Source organism: Eumetopias jubatus, unplaced genomic scaffold (assembly GCF_037043125.1).
Source record: "Eumetopias jubatus isolate StellerSeaLion01/CBP00866 unplaced genomic scaffold, mEumJub1_p1.0 scaffold_11, whole genome shotgun sequence".
Taxonomy (NCBI): Eukaryota; Metazoa; Chordata; class Mammalia; order Carnivora; family Otariidae; genus Eumetopias; species Eumetopias jubatus.
This window is the reverse complement of record NW_028274817.1, coordinates 44,522,165-44,542,720: the sequence shown is the minus strand read 5'-3', so window position 1 is coordinate 44,542,720 and position 20,556 is coordinate 44,522,165. Positions and strand designations below refer to the sequence as shown.

General features: G+C 40.9%; 1 pseudogene; it reads left to right on the top strand.

Annotated features, from left to right (window-relative positions):
- Positions 1-20,001: 20,001 nt before the first annotated feature.
- LOC148163047 (ferritin heavy chain pseudogene) lies at positions 20,002-20,556 on the top strand (annotated as a pseudogene).

Here is a 20,556-nt window from a genome sequence, read left to right as displayed (position 1 = left end):
TTATTGGGGGAAAAGCATATAAAATTAACACATTAAAGAGCGACGGGAGTAGGCAAAGCCCAAGCTTGTGCGCTGCGGAAGGTCACCTGGAGGCACCAACGTCACAGAGGAGACCAGGAATGTGGGCAATCTCACGTCTCCAGGTCTCCTGAAGATAGTATTCTCCTGAAACATGAAGATCAGGAGAACCCTACTGTCACGGGACCCTCCTGAGGCCCTCCCAGGCACAGGAGCACTGTGGGTTCCTAAGGCTGCTGGTCACGTGGATGATGCCATCTTGTGGACAACAGTTACGTGGCAGGCCCAGCTGTACCTGTCATGTCAGCACCATGGGCTCTTAAACCCAAAAGGTCACATGGTCTCTTTGGCCCTGTTGCCACTATGGTCATGTGGTAGATCCAGCTCTTGAAACCACTAGAGCATCATGGACTCCTAAACCCTGCCTAACATGGATCCTACTCTCATGTAACCCTTACTGGATACCAGCATGGGAAAGCTTCAGCCCTTGATATCATACAGGTGACCTATTGCTTAGGGTCATGTAGATGCGATGGTCATGTACCCCTCCCCCTGCCATGGTACATGTCAAGCTTAGCCACCTCTGTCATGTGAAGATTGTGGGCTATTAAACTCTGCAAATCCATGTGTAGGCAACAGTGTGGTTCTTACCACATGTAGCAGACAAAGCTCCTGCAGTCATGTGAGAAGTGCAGCTACCTTATCACTATTGGCCATGCAGATCCTATGGTCGTGCTCCCAGATATGGTCATGGGAGACTCAGTCCTCTTGGCCGTGTGAAGACTGAGGGCCCCTGAACTGTGTGGTGGGTCAGGTGGTCCCTGGGGTCATGTGACCCCGCTAGGATCATGCACAAAGCTCTGCCCTTTAAGCGTGTGTGGAGTCTCCTGAACTGTTGCTTGGCTTAGCCTTGCAAGGAGTCAGCGTGATAGGTTCAAAGGACCTTTAGACCTGCGGTCTGCACCCTGGCTCAGAGGGGACTTTGATGAGACTCTGGCTCAGATCCCAACCTTTCCATTAACTTTTACATCCTGCCTCAGTGTGGGGTACTTGGGTAGGAGCAGTGCCAGCACGTACTAAAAGTTTATTCAGAGCACTGGTGGGAGAGGAGACAGCCAAGCACCCACAGGTCAAGGCCGGGCCAAATGACAGAGGGCCTGAGAAAGGGTTGGGTGGAGGCTGGGGGAGGAATTCTGAGTGTGGCCTAACTTTTGTATGCCTGGCAGAGAAAGTCTATGGGTGTGTGAGACCTGATCCTGGACTCAGGGAAGCTATTGTCTGTAGAGAGTGAAGTGGAGGAGGAGAATGTCCTGCATCAAAGAGTGGGGTGGCAGAGAGAGGGCAGCAAGGGCAAGGATTCATGGATTTGTCTGCCATCTCTCAGCAGCAGAGCTCTGGAAGCTGTGTGGGATCCCCCTTCCCTCTTCACACTAAAGCCCTACCCTTGCTTATCAGCCTGCTGTATTCATTGTCTGTGCAGTGTGACAGCCTCCTCTGCTGTCCTCCGACCATGTTGTTACTGAAGACAACAAAGACCTCCCAGATGCCAATTTGTCCAGAGGACTCCAAATTTCATCTTAATTTCTGCCTCTTATTTGATTCTGTAAGATTCTCTGTATTCCTTTGATGTATTTTCCCAGCAATCATTATACACATGTACTCAGGGAAGTAGCAAAGCAGAAGCAGAGGGAGACGGAAAAGGGAGGAGGGGGGTAAGAGGAGAAAAATGGAAGGAGGGAAGATGGGAAAGAGAGAGAGAAAGAGGGAGGGAAGGAGAGAGTTTATTTGCAAGAATGTGTTATTTCAGAAAAGTGTCAAAGTAGACATGATGTAAAGATTCGGACTTTATTTCTTATATTTAGTTTGAAGTTCAGTAGTTCTACAAAGTACATCTGGAAGTGGGGTGATGATCTTTTTGGGCTTAGGATATCTAAATGGCTTAAAATAGTTCAGCCAGACACAAATAATTTCTCGTGTCCCCCCTCCTCCCAATTTTCTAACCTTTGCTTCTTAGACTCCTTGTTGAAAACCCCCTTCTTTCCCTCACTCAAAAAATAATAGTGAATTGATTTAAGAAAACATCAGGTGAAATCATCAGTGATATATGTGGTACATCATGATATTGAATGAGTAAAGTGGGACAAACAATATGATTGTGCCTACATTTATGGGATATTTAAATACTTCTTGACACATGACTCAAGGATATTGTCACTCGTGATAGTTTATATTACATGTAGCTTAAATAATCCACTTTCTTTTTCTCTCATTACAGCATTTCCAAGTTTGTTCTGTAAAACAGTAGGGCCAAGAAACAACAAAAACAAAAAATGTGCCCTACTTTACAGAAGTGTGGGGCATACAGTGTGGGACTGTATGGTAAGTGAATTTCCAAACTGTAGGACTTTAAAAAATTTTTTTATTATTTTTTCTTTTTTTAAGATTTCATTTATTTGAGAGAGAGAGAGAGAGGGAGAGAGAGCATGCAAGCGGGGGTGGGGGGCAAGGGGAGAGGGAGAAGAAGACTCCCCACTGAGCAGGCAGCCAGATGCAGGGCTCCATCCTAGGACCCTGGGATCATGATCTGAGCCCAAGACAGACACAACCAACTGAGCCACCCAGGTGCCCCAGACTTTTTTTTTTTTAAAGATAATATGATAATATGAAATAAGAATCCCAAAGTGGGGGATATTTTCCCTAACTTATTGGGAATGGAACATTTTTCCACAGAGCATCTGAGGTACTAGTGTTCTTCATCAAATATTTTGGAAACCCTGTCCAAACTAAATCTTCTACCACCTTAAAACCGGGGCCTTTGTTTACTAAGAGCAATGGGATGTACATTCATAATAATTATAATCTATTCTTCTCATTAAGAAATTATTTACAGCTTTTTAATTCATTTAGTCTTATCTCACTGGTCAGTCTCTCTCCTGTTGAACTCTTTTCACTTTTTTATTCCTCAAAAATAACCCCAGTTTCTAAGCATGTTTCTAATAGTGTGGTGGCTAAAGAAAAAATAAGTAAATAAGTACAAATCATTAGGAAGTCTTATCGATCAACAAATATAGTGCCCCCTCTAGAAAGCAATACAGAACTTAGCTGTTAGGATCAGCAGACACAATACCTCTCATTTTATACAAACATGCCACAGTTTAAAAAAAGTTTTGTTATTATTATTTAATAATTATAGCCGCCATGTTTTGAGTCCCTGTTATATGTCAAGCACAGTAATAATCTTGTTATAATCATTAACTCATTTACCCCTCAGAAAAATCCTGAGAGGGTGTTAATTAACAGATGAGATATGTGAGTCAGGAGAGGCTGGGGTTTTTCCATGGTAATGGACAATCCCCAAAACAGTGGCTTACTCCTCACTCCTACTAGATGTCCATGGCAGGTGCACGTCCACCGCAGGCTGGTGGATGTTGGGAGTCTGACGATTCTTTTTGGAGTGACTTGGCCACTCAAACTGACAGATCAGTCACCATCTAGAACATTGTCAGTCACCGTGCCTGAGAAGAAGAGGGCCCTGGGTGGTTTCAAACCAACAACCATACATTCTGGCCGAGAAATAACACACGTCATTCCCAGCCCATTAGCCAGAGCTAATCACATACACGGCCTCACCTAAAGAAAGATGTTCAGACAAGAAGTGCAGTTTTACCAGGTGCCTGGAACAGGACAGAAATGGAAACACTTGGCAAACACCACCACCAAATACTCCATGATGGAACTGAAACTCAGAGAGATTGAGCACATGCATAAAATCACATAAGCAATAAGCGACAGAGCCATGATTTGAATCCAGAGAGGTATGTTTTCAAAGTCGATGTTCTTTCCATACTCTTTTCTACTTTGCATGCTATCCTTTTATGAAGTTCATATATATTTATAATAGAGATGGCATTACCTCGATGCTGCAATTATTCCCTCTTCCTCATTCATCTGATGTTCCAACAGAGGGATTGAATAGACATGAGAGCCTTGGTTGAAAACACCAGCATTGATGAGCTACAGGTCTCTTCCAAACAAAAGAATGTATTGGATATTTGAACGCCCATTATATTCAAGGATAAAACAGAGACAAAGATAACTCATACGACTGCTTCTTTTCAGCATCACACTGCATCTCCTAGAGTACAGTAAGCCAAAACACATGCATGTATGCATATATACATACATTAATAAATGTGTACAAGTGAAAATAAAGCTGTCACTACAGTATGGTTATCATCATGTAAATTCAAGAGAAGCTATAGAAAATTGAAATAATAGAGATTAATAAGTTAGTTGGGTGTGAGACTAACATACACAAAATAATTGCAACAAATAGAAAATGCCATTTTCATTCTGAATAGACCATTGACCATAGCAAAATTTATAATGTTCTGCCAAACTATGAATTGGCTCCTTGGCAACTATTCCAACACTCGTAAACACTCTTATAGGCTTTCCTGTTCTATAGAGACTAGAAAGCTAAAAGCAGGAAGGGAAACGTGTGTGTGTGTGTGTGTGTGTGTGTGTGTGTGTGTGTGTGTGTGTGTCACAGATACATACACATTAACCACAGCCCCTTACAGCTAGGGTTCTAAATGGAATCTCAGTTGTATCACGCATATGCATCATCCTAAGACTTGGAGGTGTAACTGAATGACATAGGAGCCACATTTGGTTCATTGACATGGTCAACTATAAATGATGGGAGAGGTCTGTTTTTTGCAAAGCAACGTAGCAGAGTGCCTAGAATTCAGTCTCTGTCATACATGTCAATTAGCAGGCAAGCAGCGTGGTGTTTCAGCTATGACAGTCCTGCAGCATGAGTGGCTTTCCCCTGACTATATGGCTGACTAGCCTGCTTTTCTGGCCCTCATCGAGTTTTTGTAAGCCATGTAATATATTTTGTTAAAGATATCTCATTTTTATAAAATAGCTAGAATGAATTCTGGTGCAGGCATGTGGGAAACTTGATTAATAGAGTACTTGACACCAAAATGGGTTGCAAGCAAAGGGCCCTGAAAGAAATGGGGATCTGGGATGGGTTATCTAACCTAGGTGGATCTGAAGATAGTGAGGATCCAATTGACATTAGAAGATGAAATATTGGTATTCCATGGTACATGATGGTAAAACAGTTGCCAAAGTTATCACCCATGGTGACAACTTGAATTGAAATGCCGTTGAAATCAATGTGTCAGTGGACCAAGCAGCTGCTTTTAGGGACTCAGAGGACATGCCTTTCCCCACAGCACTGAGCAACATATTGTTGAGGAGGGCATCTACCTCTTTGAAGTGTCCCGAAGTGGCTGAGTTGTGCAGGCCACAGATGAGTTGAGAGGTCCTACCCTTGACAGGGTCACCCTCATTTCAGTGAGGATGATGGGATCCTGGAGTCACAGGCCAGGTAGAAGCACTTAACCTCCTGGGTCAAGGTGGACACTGATTTGACACACATGGTTGGTTCGACCTACAGCAATATTTGAAGGTGGCTAATTGTTCAACAGATCCTTTGGATCCTGAAATATCTGAGCATCCTCTAAAGTTGCATTTGATCAGTGTAAAAATAAACACTATGAGCAAATGGACTACTGGGGAAACACCCTACGATGAAGTCACAAGTAACTACAGTAAATTTTCTTCTTGGGCTTAGGCAAAGGGACCTCCAAACATTTACCAGAGTTGCTGTGCACTTGCTCTAAGGACACTTGCTCTAAGCCAGAGCTCAACAACCTTTTCCTGAAAAGGGCAAGATCACAAATATTTGAGGCTTTGCAGGCCTTTCAAGTCTCTGATGGAGCTATTCAAATCTGCTATTGTTGACCAAAAGCTGCCATAGACATGGCATGGCTCTGTTCCAATAAGACTTTACGTGTGGACACAGACACGTCAATTTCAAATACTTTTCATGTGTCAGGAAATATTATTTTTCTTTTGATTTTGGTTGAAAAACATTCAAATACGTAAATACCATTCTTAGCTTGCAGGCCGTACAAAAACAGGCTGTTTGCCAACCCCTGCTCTAAGCTAATGGAATCAAAAGCTCCTCAAAATAGCACTGAGCAGAAAGTCAGCAGAATGAGGTGGCAGCCATTCCTATGGCTTCTGGCGGGCTTAAAAGATGATGCCTTTTAACATAGTGGTTTTCAACCTTGGTTGCACACTGCAATCACATGAAGAGTTTAAAAACTGTGGTTGCCTGTTTCTGACCCCAATTCTGCTTTAATTCTTGTGGGTATAGCCTGGTGCTAGTGAGTTTTTGCAGTCTCCCTAAGTGGCTTTAGTGTGTAAACAAGGTTGAGAACTACTTGAACAATTCAAATGATGAGAGTGCAAGTGTTTTACAATATTTAATTTTAAAATGTTATAACTGTGATTTTGGGGTAATAATATTCCAATAACAAATAAACACAGTAATCTAAGAACAATAAATATATAGTTATACTGGAAGGTATGAAATAAGGATTCCCATGCGAGAAAGGGAGAAGAATCTTCTTTTATAGAAAGAAGGAAGGAGCGAGATGGCAGAGGAGTAGGAGACCTAAATTTTGTCTGGTCTCAGGAATTCCGCTAGATAGTTGTCAAACAATTCTGAATACCTACAAACTCAACAGGAGATTGAAGAAAAAAAGAGCAGCAACTCTATGAACAGCAAAGTGACCACTTTCTGGAAGTGTATATTTTTCCGGGGTCATTGTTACCCTTTTAGCATTTTGTTCTCTCATTCATCTATTCTCCTCTGGACAAAATGACAAGATGGAAAAGCTCACCTCAAAAAAAAAAAAAAAAAAAGAACAAGAGGCTGTACCGACTGCCAGGGGCCTAATCAATATGGACATTAGTAAGATGTCAGAAATAGAGTTCAGAATGACAATTCCAAAGATACCAGCTGGGCTTGAGAAAAGCATAGAAGATACTAGAGGATCGCTTTCTGAAGAAATAAAAGAACTAAAATCTAACCAAGTTGAAATCGAAAAGGGTATTAATGAGGTGCAATCAAAAATGGAGGGTCTAACTGCTAGGATAAATAAGGCAGATGAGAGAATCAGGGATATAGAAGACCAAATGATGGAGAATAAAGAAGCTGAGAAAAAGAGAGATAAACAACTCCTGGATCACGAGGGAAGACTTCGAGAGATAAGTGATACCATAAGACAAAACAATATTAGAATAATTGGGATCCCAGAAGAACAAGAAGAAAGGGGGGGGCAGAAGGTATATTGGAGCAAATTATAGAAGAGAACTTCTCTAATTTGGGGAAGGAAACAGGTATCAAAATCCAGGAGGCACAGAGAACCCCCCTCAAAATCAATAAAAATAGGTCAACACCCCAACATCTACTGTAAACCTTACAAGTCTCAGAGACAGAGAAAATTCTGAAAGCAGCTTAAGATAAGAAGTGTATAACCTACAACGGTAGAAACATTAGATTGGCAGCAGACCTATCCACAGAGACCTGGCAGGCCAGAAAGGCCTATCGATGTGTTTCTTTGATTTTGTTATTAACTGGCTTAAATAATTGGCTGCTTCCATGTTAGGGGTGTAGATATTTAAAATTGTTAAGCATGATATATTCAGAGCACTAAACAAGAAAAATATGCAGCCAAGAATACTATATCCAGCTAGGCTGTCATTGAAAATAGAAGGAGAGATAAAAAGCTTCCAGGACAAACAAAAACTAAAAGAATTTGCAAACACGAAACCAGCCCTACAAAGAAATATGGAAAGGGGTTCTCTAAGCAAAGAAAGAGCCTAAAAGTAACATAACCCAGAAAGGAACAGAGACAATATACAGTAACAGTCACCTTAAAGGCAATACAGTGGCACTAAATTCATATCTTTCAATAGTGACCCTGAATGTAAATGGGCTAAATGTCCCAATCAAAAGACACAGGGTATCAGACTGGATAAAAAAACAAGACCCATCGATAGGCTGCCTGCAAGAGACTCATTTTAGACCCAAAGACACCTCCAGTTTGAATGTGAAGGGGTGGAAAACCATTTACCATGCTAATGGACATCAAAAGGGGTGGCAATCCTCATATCAGAGAAATTAGATTTTAAACCAAAGACTATACTAAGAGATGAAGAAGGAGACTATATCCTACTTAAAGGTCTATCCAACAAGAAGATCTAACAACTGTAAATATCTATGCCCCTAACATGGGAGCAGCCAATTATCAAAGCCAATTAATAACAAAATCAAGGAAACACTTCGACAATAATACAATAATAGTAGGGGACCTTAACACCCCCCTCACTGAAATGGATAGATCATCTAAGCAAAAGATCAACAAGGAAATAAAGACTTTAAATGACACACTGGACCAAATGGATGTCACAGATATATCCAGAACATGCCATCCCAAAGGAACAGAATACACATTCTTCTCTAGTGCACGTGGAATATTCTCCAGAATAGATCACATCCTGGGTCACAAATCAGGTCTCAACCGTTGCCAAAAGATTGGGATCATTCCCTGCATATTTTAGGACAACAATGCTTTGAAATTAGAACTCAATCACGAGAGGAAAGTTGGAAAGAACGCAAATACATGAAGGCTAAAGAGCATCCCCTAAAGAATGCAAGAGTCAACCAGGAAGTTCAAAAGAAATAAAAACATTCATGGAAACAAATGAAAATGAAAACACAACTGTTCAAAATCTTTGGGATGCACCAAAGGCGGTCCTAAGAGGCAAGTATAGAGCAATACAAGCCTTCCTCAAGAAACAAGAAAGGTCTCAAATCCACAACCTAAACCTACACCTAAAGGAGCTGGAGAAAGAACAGCAAAGAAAGCCTAAACCTAGCAGGAGAAGAGAAATAATAAAGATCAGAGCAGAAATCAATGAAATAGAAACCAAAAGAACAGTAGAACAGATCAACAAAACAAGGCGCTGGTTCTTTGAAAGAATCTGTAAGATTGATAAACCCCTGGCTAGACGTATCAAGAAGAAAAATGACCCAAATAAATAAAATCATGAATGAAAGAGGAGAGATCACAACCAACACCAAAGAAATACAATTATAAGAACATATTATGAGCAACTCTATGCCAGCATATTAGATAATGTGGAAGAAATGGATGCATTCCTCGAGATGTATCAACTACCAAAACTGAACCAGGAAGAAAGAGAAAACCTGAACAGACCCATAACCAGTAAGGAACTTGAAGCAGTCATCAAAAATCTCCCAACAAACAAGAGCCCAGGGTCAGATGGCTTCCTAGGGGAATTCCACCAAACATTTAGAGAGGAATTAATACCTATTCTTCTAAAACTGTTCCAAAAAAAATAGAAAGGGAAGGAGAACTTCCAAACTCATTTTATGAGGCCAGCATTACCATGATCCCAAAACCAGACAATGACCCCATCAAAAAAGAGAATTACAGACCAATATCCCTGATGAACATGGAGGCAAAAATTCTCACCAAATTACGAGCCAACGGGATCCAACAGTACATTAAAAGGGTTATTCACCACGACCAAGTGGGATTTATTCCTGGGCTGCAAAGTTGATTCAACATCTGCAAATCGATCAGTGTGATACACTACATTAATAAAAGAAAGAACAAGAACCATATGATCCTCTCAGTGGATGCAGAAAAAGCATTTGACAAAGTACAGCAACCTTTCTTGATCAAAACTCTTCACAGTGTAGGGATAGAGGGTACATACCTCAATATCATAAAAGCCATCTATCAAAAACTCACAGCAAATATCATTCTCAACAGGGAAAAACTGAGAGCTTTTCCCCTAAGGTCAGGAACACGGCAGGGATGTCCACTGTCACCACTGCTATTCAACATAGTGCTAGAAGTCCTAGGCTCAGTAATCAGACAACAAAATAAATAAAAGGAATTCAAATTGGCAAAGAAGAATTCAAACTCTCACTCTTTGCAGATGATATGATACTTTATGTGGAAAACCCAAAAGACTCTACCCCAAAACTGCTAAAACTGATACAGGAATTCAGTCAAGTGGCAGGATATAAAAATCAACGCACAGGAATCAGTTGCATTTTTATACACCAACAACAAGACAGAAGAAAGAGAAATGAAGGAGTCAATCCCATTTACAATTGCACCCCGAACCGTAAGATACCTAGGAATAAATCTAACCAAAGACGCAAAGGATCGGTACTCGGAAAACTATAGAATACTCATGAAAGAAATAGAGGAAGACACAAAGAAATGGAAAAACGTTCCATGCTCACGGATTGGAAGAACAAATATTGTGAAAAATGTCTATGCTACCTAGAGCAGTCTACACATTTAATGCAATCCCTATTAAAACAGCATCAACTTTTTCTCAAAGAAGTGGAACAAATAATCCTAAAATAAGTATGGAACCAGAAAAGACCTTGAATAGCCAGAGGGATGTTGAAAAAAAAAAAAAAAAAGCAAAGCTGGTGGCATCACAATTCCAGACTTCAGGCTCTATTACAAAGCTGTCATCATCAAGACATTATGGTACTGGCACAAAAACAGACACATAGATCAATGGAAAAGAATAGAGAGCCCAGAAATGGACCCTCAAGTCTATGGTCAACTGATCTTTGACAAAGCAGGAAAGAATGTCCAATGGAAAAAGACAGTCTCTTCAACAGATGGTGTCGGGAAAATTGGACAATCACATGCAGAAGAATGAAACTGGACCATTTTCTTACATCACACGCAAAAATAGACTCCAAATGGATGAAAGACCTACATGTGAGACAGGAATCCATCAAAATCCTTGAGAACACAGGCAGCAACCTCTTTGCCCTCAGCCGCAGCAACTTTTTCCTCAAAACATCTCCAAAGGCAGGGGACGCAAGGGCCAAAAAGAACTATTGCGACTTCTTCAAGATAAAAAGCTTTTGCACAGCCAAAGAAACAGTCAGCAAAACGAAAAGACAACTGACAGAATGGCAGAAGATATTTGCAAATGACATATCAGGTAAAGGGTTAGTATCTAAAATCTATAAAGAACGTATCAAACTCAACACCCAAAGAACAAATAATCCAATCCAGAAATGGGCACAAGTCACGAACAGACATTCCTGCAAAGAAGACATCCAAATGGCCAAAAGACACATGAAAAAGTGCTCAACTACGCTCGGCATCAGGGAAATAGAAATCAAACCCTCAATGAGATGCCACCTGACACCAGTCAGAATGGCTAAAATTAACAAGTCAGGAAATGACAGATGTGGGTGAAGATGTGGAGAAAGGGGAACCCTCCTACACTGTTGGTGGGAATGCAAGCTGGTGCAGCCACTCTGGAAAACAGTATGGAGTTTCCTCAAAACGTTGAAAATAGAGCTACCCTACGACTCAGCAATTGCACTACTGGGTATTTACCACAAAGATACAGATGTAGTGATCCGAAGGGGCACATGCACCCCAATGTTTATAGCAGCAATGTCCACAATAGCCAAACTATGGAAAGAGCCTAGATGTCCATCAACATATGAATGGATAAAGAAAATGAGGTGTGTGTGTATATACCCATACACACACACACCATGGAATATTATGCTGCCATCAAAACAATGAAATCTTTCACTTGCAATGACGTGGCTGGAACTAGAGGGTATTATACTAAGCGAAATAAGTCAATCAGAGGAAGACAATTATCATATGATCTCACTGATATGAGGAATTTGAGAATCAAGACAGAGGATCGTGGGGGTAGGGAGGGAAAAATGAACCAAGACGAAACCAGAGAGGGAGAAAAATCATAAGAGACTCTTAATCTCAGGAAACAAACTGAGGTTTGCTGGAGTGGAAGCGGGGTGGGTGGGATGGGGTGGCTGGGTGATGGACACTGGGGAGGGTATGTGCTATGGGGAGCGTGGTGAATTATGTAAGACTGATGAATCACAGACCTGTACCCCTGAAACAAATAATACATTATATGTTAATTAAAAATTTTTTTTAAATTTAAAAAAAAGAAAGAAGGGAAAAGAAATGGGAAAATATAGTGGTAAAGCAGAGGTCACCAGTAGTAGGATCAAAGAGGAAGCTAAACTGCTGGCAAGGCCAGAGCAACGTATGGATTAAAGCCAAGCACCGGGGCACCTGGGTGGCTCAGTCATTAAGCATCTGCCTTTGGCTCAGGTCATGATCCCAGGGTCCAGGGATCGAGCTCTGCATCGGGCTCCCTGCATCTCCCTCTCCCACTGTCCCTGCTAGGTAGCTGTGCCTCAGTAAGCCTGTCACCCTGGCCAGTCAATAACCTGCTGGAACCCCACGGCCTTACATGGCAACAGAGTCAGCCGGTTATACCAGTGGTTTTCCAGCAGTCGGGAGAATCTATTCTTCAGCTGATGTCTTACCAAGAATACCAACTATACAACATGTTCAGGTCATTGCAGTCCCCATGCCAATCTCTCCCTAACCCTCACGTGGCCCTGGAGGAGGCTCCTCCTGGACAGTCTGAAAACCACCAGATTGGGTGACTGTTCAGTTATTCCTGACTGAAATATTAAATTCTAATGTTGCCATACCCAACGGTGGTTCTGAGTTATTTTATTTTGCACTTTGAGAACTGGTATCTGGGAGCACAATAGAAACCCTGCAGCTGGGTCAGTAAATATGAATTGTCAGACAAAGGAGGCAGAGTCCTGTCCTGACCATGCGGTTGTGACTTCCCCTTCAGAGTGGCTTTGTAACTTTGGGCCCTTTCTTCAGACTCTGCAGTTTTCAAACTGAATTCAGTAGCAAGGTAGCAAGAGACTAATTGGGGCACGTGAATGCCTGCCTTGCCCCTCCAGCAAAAACAGCTTTGATTATTGTAGAATATATTTGACTTCCTCAAAAATTGTTTGACAAAGGATTCTGTACCCCCAAAATTTGAAAGTCACCATACTGAACCATCACCATTCATACCTCACCTGTGTGTCCTGCACTTTTATCTAACAGGTGTCAGTGCAGCTTCAAGGATAGAAGCAAATAATTCACATTTTTACAAGGATTGTTGTTATTCTGTACTGCAAGGTTCATGGAGAGTCAGTAGGGTGATGATATTCCTGAAAAAATGACTGTATTTGTATAGCATTTTGGAATAATTGACATAATCATTTTTTCTGGTTTGCTCCTCCCCAGTAGACTATGGCAAAAATAGGAAAGATATCATTTTTATTTGAAATCTGGGATAAAAGAGATTAAGTGTTTTACTAGAAATAAAAAGTTGATCAGTGGAGGAAAAGAAATAAATCTAGGATTCCAGATTCTCTCCGTTGCATTCTATCCATCCACTCTATCCTTCTAGATAACATTTTTTTTAACCTGGCTATTGTGAAAATAAACCAAGAAATCTCATTAAAAATGGGGTCAGAAAGTCCTGGAGAGGGAGCTTTCATGCACTACCACTTGCTGTGAGAAGTATACCTTGCACTCCCCAACAAACAAAAGCTTCCTTTACATACACCAGCCGGAGGAATGAAGAATTAATTTCTCCTTGCCCAGCAACAGCCCAGCCAATGAGAAACCCACACTCAGCCAATGAGAAGCTGTAACAGCCCCTCCAAGCTTCCTCCTTTCCCTTATAAAAGCAATCCCCTCTCCAATCTCTAAACTTGCCTGTGGCTCACCATAATTTTCTTGTCCCAAATTTCAATGGTCTGCTATTCCCAAATAAAATCATCTTGCTGGTAAAGTAGCTAGTTCTTTTGTTGATTCATTTGTTTTTTACCCAAAGACGATATGAACTTTATTTTTTTTAAGATTTTATTTATTTATTTATTTATTTATTTATTTATTTATGTATTTATTTATTTATTTGACAGAGAGCAAGCACAAGCGGGGGAGAGGCAGGCAGAGGGAGAGGGAGAAGCAGACTCGCCGCCGAGCAGGGAGCCCGATGCGGGGCTCGATCCCAGGTCCTCCGGGGATCACGACCTGAGCCGAAGATAGACACTTAACCAACTGAGGCACCCAGGTGCCCCAAGACAATATGAACTTTAATTAAGTAAGTATAAGATTAAAAGTCGATCACACTTAAACTTCTCAGGGAAGTATTTAATGCTATAAAAATCTCAGGATCTTCCCTTCACACACTTAAACTTCTGATTAAGGACTCCATGGATAGGCAGTACCAGGCCCTGGTGCTCTGAGAAGAGGCAGCTCTCTCTAAGTGTGTTTCTGGGATCCCTCACTCTAATGGGTGTTCCCCCGATCCATCTCTTGGATGGGTGTTCATAGCATCCCTCTCTCTTATGTTATATTCCCAAGATTCTTCTCTCTGACAGCATATTTCCAGCATCCTTCAGCCCTTAAATAACTTTACTTTGACAAAGGATATAGGTCCTGGACAAAATATTCATTATATTTTTCTCACAAATGAATTTAACTCTTACATTTCATAGTAAATGTACATATATGGAGAAAGATGAAAATATTCTCAGAGAACTGAAATTCACTTAGGCATTCAAAGTTTTTAAAGTAACCATTTATCTCATCTCTTCAGAAACCTGGGTGGAATGCTTTCAAGCACAAATAATTCAGGACCAGATTTTTTTAGGCTTAACTGTGAATTTTGTTATTAGGTTTAATTATTCATGATTCCTTTAGACTAGATATTCAGAAACAATTCAGGAAACATTGCTGTGAGTAGAGACACAGGAACCACCTTCCTGAGTGAATGAAGAGTACTGAAGGAAACCCAAAAAAAGTGACCTGGAATAAACTGAGTCCTTCAGCAGGATTGTTTCATATATGGGATGAGCCTTTGTTCCTGAGGAGCCACATTACTGTAAGCATCAATCACTGCAGGATCTAAAGCCCATCAGCTTTTTGAAGATGCCTTGAATATTCTGGGGGACCACACAACCTCATGCACTTAGAAATCAAATGTGCCTTCAGGAGTCAAGTATCTAATTAGCAGATTCTTAGGCTCTGCCATGTTAAGTGAGGAACTTTCCCCTGAGAGTGACTACTGTCTTTCGGCCCTGTAAATTGAAACAATCACTCTGCTTTTACAATGTCAAATCAACTTAATTTGCAAAAACAGATGGATTCACACATACATTTTATAACTCTCTTCTTTTAGGGATACTCCAAAAGCAAACATTTTATATACTCTGTAACCTATTTTAATCTCCTTTACTTTTATCTAAGCTAGGAATTAGACTATTTAATAACTTTAAAATGAAAGGTGAAATAAAATAGACAAGTTCCAAGTTCCAAACTTTTTTCTGTGGTGATTTGTCACAATGTATGGCAGAATATGCAGAATAACAATATTATCTTGTAGTTACAAGATAGGTAGTTTTCCTACCTGGAACTTTCTATCTCAAAGCTATACCTCTGGGAAACATAGCTAAAAACCCAGTTTCTGAGTAGCCAAGAAGACTATCACTCTATTTCATGTATTGACACATTCATTCTTTTATTCATCAAAAAGAATTATGTGCTCTACTGTAGGCCACGCACTATGCCAAGCAGTGGGCATAAAGTTATTAGCAAAAAGGGTCTCTATTGTCATGAAGTTTATAGTCAAGTGCAGAATATTTCTATTTTACATACAATTCCAGAAGCCCAATATGTCCAGATGCCATGCCTGTAACACAATAGAAGTATCAAGTCAGAAGGGAAAAAGGCTATCAGAAGGTGTAATGAGAGCAGGGAGAGAGGAGGAGCTAGCCAGGAAGGAAAGAGAAAATAGGATTCATTCATTCAACAAACACTGAGTGTCTACTATGTGCCACAATTGCCTTCGGATCCTAGGACAATCACTGAGTGGCAACAACAAAAATCACACCCAGTTCTCACAGGGCTAACTTTCTAGTAGCAAACATCAAAAAAGCACATGAAGCTGAGGAGATTCAATGTCAGATAAAGATGTGTAAATAATAAAAATGGCAGCTAACCCTTCTCTAACACCACATACCAGACACATTTCCAAGCATTTTCCCTATAAAAATTCATTTAATCCACATAACAGCCTTTTGAATGTGAACTACTATTTATTTCCATTTTAGAGAGGAGGAAACTGAGGCATTTCTCCAGAGGCAAACTTTTGTGGAAGCATACATACAACATACCAATGAGTATTTGTTCTGGTTGAAGCGACAATGGATATCCCACTCAAACCCAACCCGCTACCTCACACTCCTAGTTGCCCTTGGAGATTCTTCAAGGAAAGGGATCCCTAGGCTTTGCAGAAAATAACCTGAACAGCACTAACTTAGGAAAGTGCATTTTCTGCGAGGCTAAATAGGTATTATAGCACCTACTCACTCTATTCTAAAGAACTAATGGGTATCTTAGGAATACCCTTCTATCTTTTCCTTCCATCTTTTTTTGAAATGAGATGAAAGATAGGTATCCTTATTTTGTCAAAGGGCTGAAAGAGGCACAAAGGAGGAAAGTGACTAGTACTGTTTTTACCAGCTACTGTGAGACTCACTGAATCATAGAACTAGAAAAGTTCTATTCTTCCCTCTGAATACCAACAGGACCTAAGTCATTCATTTAAATAAAAATAGATACTACAGACAAGTCACAGACATCTATGGTAATTATATCTAGGTTAATACATATTTAAAGAGAAAAAAATATCAATGCTATTTCTAATATATTTCATATCCAAAGTAGGGTGTCCGTGTATATATTAGTTAAGGTAAATTGATGAGTTCATGGATAAATAAATGATGCGCAGAAGAAAGGATAAATGGATGTGCACAAGGACGGATGCATAGAAACAATGATGAATGGGTGGGTGGATGGATGGAGAAGAATGGATGGATGGATTGATGAATAGATGCAGGGAGTGAAGGTGAATGAATATTTATACAGACAGACAAACTGACTACCACCAAATGAACAATTAAGATATGAGTGCTACTAAGATACTAAGCGCATAGTTTTGCTAAGACTGATTAAATGATGTTTACGAATATAAGAAAACAGATTATGGATATTTAAGAAAAGGTTTTATTTATCTAATGCTAAAGGAATATATTTTTAAATGTCTCTAGAATAACCATCAAAGAAAATTATTCTCCATAAATCCAAATTCAATAAGTAATTATTTAAGAAAGTGGGTTGAAATTGAGTCTTTAAAAATCAGTATTTGTAAAAGTAGAAAGGAAGACATTCCCAAAAGAAAGAAGCAATGCCCGAAGAAGAAATATAGCATGTTCATAGTCAAGAAATAAAGAAAGAAAGAAATCTATGTGTTTGACGTGGAAGTTACATCTTGGGAACAGGTAGATGATGAGGTTGCAAGAGAGGCAGGTACCAGAATACTGAGTGCCCTGCACACTGAAATGAAGGGTTTAGAATTTGTCCTCTACATACCAAGGAGACATTAAAGCTTTGTGGGTTTTTTTGTTTGGACTTTGGATTTGGGGGATTTGTTTGATTTTTTTAAAAAATATTATGCCAACTGCTCTCTTGGGAAAAGTATTCCATAGGAGAAAAGTATGATTAATGAAGGAGAGAAAGCAGTCTATATTTTCTAACAAAGACAACACCAGTTCTCCTGGTCAAATATCTATCCCCTCCTTAGAAAGGTATTCAGTGACCAACCAACTTGAAATAGGCCTACCCAAAAAGTACCCCATCAAATCAGTCCTTTCACTTTGCTTAATCCTTTTTTTTTTTTTTGCTTTATCAACAAGCTCTTTTTTATTTAAATTCAATTAATTAACATACAGTATATTATTGGTTTCAGAGGTAGAGTTCAGGGATTCATTAGTCTTATATAACACCCAGTGCTCCTTACATCCCATGCTCTCCTTAATGTCCATCACCCAGCTCCCCATCCCCACATCTCTCTCCCCTCCAGCAACCCTGTGTGTTTCTTGAGATTAAGCGTCTCTTATGGTTTGTCTCCCTCTCTGATTTCATCTTGTTTTATTTTTCCCTCCCTTCCCCTCTGCTCCTCTGTTTTGTTTCTTAAATTCCACATATGAGTGAAATCATATAATTGTCTTTCTCTGACTGACTTATTTCACTTAGCATAATACCCGCTAGTTCCATCCACATCATTGCAAATGGCAAGATTTCATTTTTTTGATGTCTGAGTAAATATTCCATGCTTTATTTATCTCTATAGCACTTATGTCCACCTGCCATAAATATATATACTTATTTTTTACTTGTTTATTTTTTTCTTCACTAAAATATATGCTCCAAGACGGCAGGTAATTTAACTTGCTCACTGATTTACTTCTAGTGCATAGAACAGCACCTAGCACATAGTAGACACTCAGTAAATGTTTGTTTTAGAAAGAATGAGTATTTAAGTTGAATTTAATCAATAAGGAGTCATTTACTGAAAATCCACAAATCAATAAATCCAGATATGGTGCATGTATTAGCTTATAAATTATCAAAAATTCTCTTAGAAATTATATTTCTTAATTATTTAGCATATTTTTGGCATTTTAATATTTGTAATTGTCTCAAAGCACCTAAATAGAATTGTAACACAGCCAACAAGTTTCTGTAGTAACAAGTTGTTGAGCTGGTAGAAAATCCACTGTAGCTCTGTTACTTCATTCAATGCTACCTTAGATTCTAGGGGGAAATATAAGTTAAAATTTTTGCATGCAGCAACAAAAACTGGATTTTCAAGAAATAATTATAAAATGTAGGACATATTTATGATACAATATAGTTTGTGATACCAAATGGGGAATGTTCATGATACAAAATGAAATAACAAAAACAAGACACCTGTTTATGCAGTTTGATCCCTTAGTCTGAAACAAATATTGTGCATCCGTATGTATATAGGCATGTGTGTGTGATAAATAAGAAGAAAAAAATGATTAAGAACATATTGAACTAGTAACACATTCCTTCTGCACTGTCTGGACCCCAGTATGGCCAGCGTCAGTGATCTCTTCACTGACATCCTAGATTTGCTCACCACCCCCTCTCACCTGGCTCGCCAGTTCCCTTCCTCTTGGGTAAATGCAGATTTCTCTTTTCTCTCGCAGAAAACACAAGGTTTAGGTGCATTCTTAGAGAATGCACTGTGAACCATGTGGATGTATTCCTCCCTCCAACCTCATCTGTACTTTCACTGCCACTCAGCAAGCCTTTTTTTTTTTTTTTTAAACTCCTTCAGTTATATTCTGTGGAATGAACCACAGTGGTAAGAAATACCACTGATCTCAAATTGCGTTGTATTCATTTATTCAGCAAATATTTATTGATTACCTAATATTGCCCAGGCACTGGTCTGTGATTTGGGCATACATTAGTAACAAAGAGAGAAATTTCTGTTCCACTGGGGCTTGCATTCTAGTGGAGAAGCAGACCAAACTAAACAACCATCTTTCCCCCAACCCCTTATTGTCCCAAGGGCATACATAAAAGATATTACATGTGTATATGTAAATTTTAAAAAACTATATGCTCTGGGGAGCCTGGGTGTCTCAGTCTGTTAAGTGGCTGCCTTTGGCTCAGGTCATGACCCCAGGGTCCTGGGATCGAGCCTCTCATCGGGCTCCCTGCTCAGTGAGAGCCTGCTTCTCCCTCTCCCTCTGCCTGCCGCTCTGCCTGCCACTCTGCCTATTTGTGCTCTCTCTCTGTCTCTCTGTCAAATAAATAAATAACATATGTTAAAAAAATAAAAATAAAAAGCTATATGTTCCTGGATTCAAGAATCTCATAGTGACAAACATAAGACCAGTCTAGGTATCTATAACAATTTGTGCATTAATTCAACAACCATTTAGATACTCCGCCCCGCCCCCAGCCCCGCCCAGTCACGCCCCCCTAGCCCCACCAGAGCCCAGGGCACCCTCCCCTCTGACCCCAATGACCTGCTAACGGATCCTCGCCCCACCCCCAACTCCCGGGGAACGGACCCACCTTCCGGTTCCAGCCCAGAGCTCGTGAGCCGCTAGCCCGGGAGCCTGCCTGCTCGCCTCCTGCCTCCCTCGTCGCCCACCCTGAAAAGGCGCCGAGGACACGCCGCCACCGCCTTTGGCCCCGCAGCCCTCGCTTCCGCACCACCTTCGCCTTGATGCCCGGGCCGCCAGCCATGGCCACCTCGCCGCTCTCACAAGTGCGCCAGAACTACCACCCCGACTGCGAGGCCGCCATCAACAGCCAGATCAACCTGGAGCTCTACGCCTCCTACGTGTACCTGTCCATGGCCTTCTACTTCGACCGCGACGACGTGGCCTTGAAGAACTTCGCCCGGTTCTTCCTGCGCCAGTCCCGCGAGGAGACCGAGCATGCCGAGAAGCTGATGCAGCTGCAGAACCAGCGCGGGGGCCGCATCCGCCTCCGCGACATCAAGAAGCCAGACCGCGACGACTGGGAGAGCGGCCTGAAGGCCATGGAGTGCGCCCTGCACCTGGAGAAGAGCGTGAACCAGAGCCTGCTCGACCTGCACCAGCTGGCCACCGACAAGAGCGACGCCCACCTGTGCGACTTCCTCGAGAGCCACTACCTGCACGAGCAAGTCAAGTCCATCAAAGAGCTGGGGGGCTATGTCACCAACCTGAGCAAGATGGGGGCCCCGGAAGCTGGCATGGCAGAGTACCTCTTTGACAAGCTCACCCTGGGCGACAGCGACAAAAAGAACTGA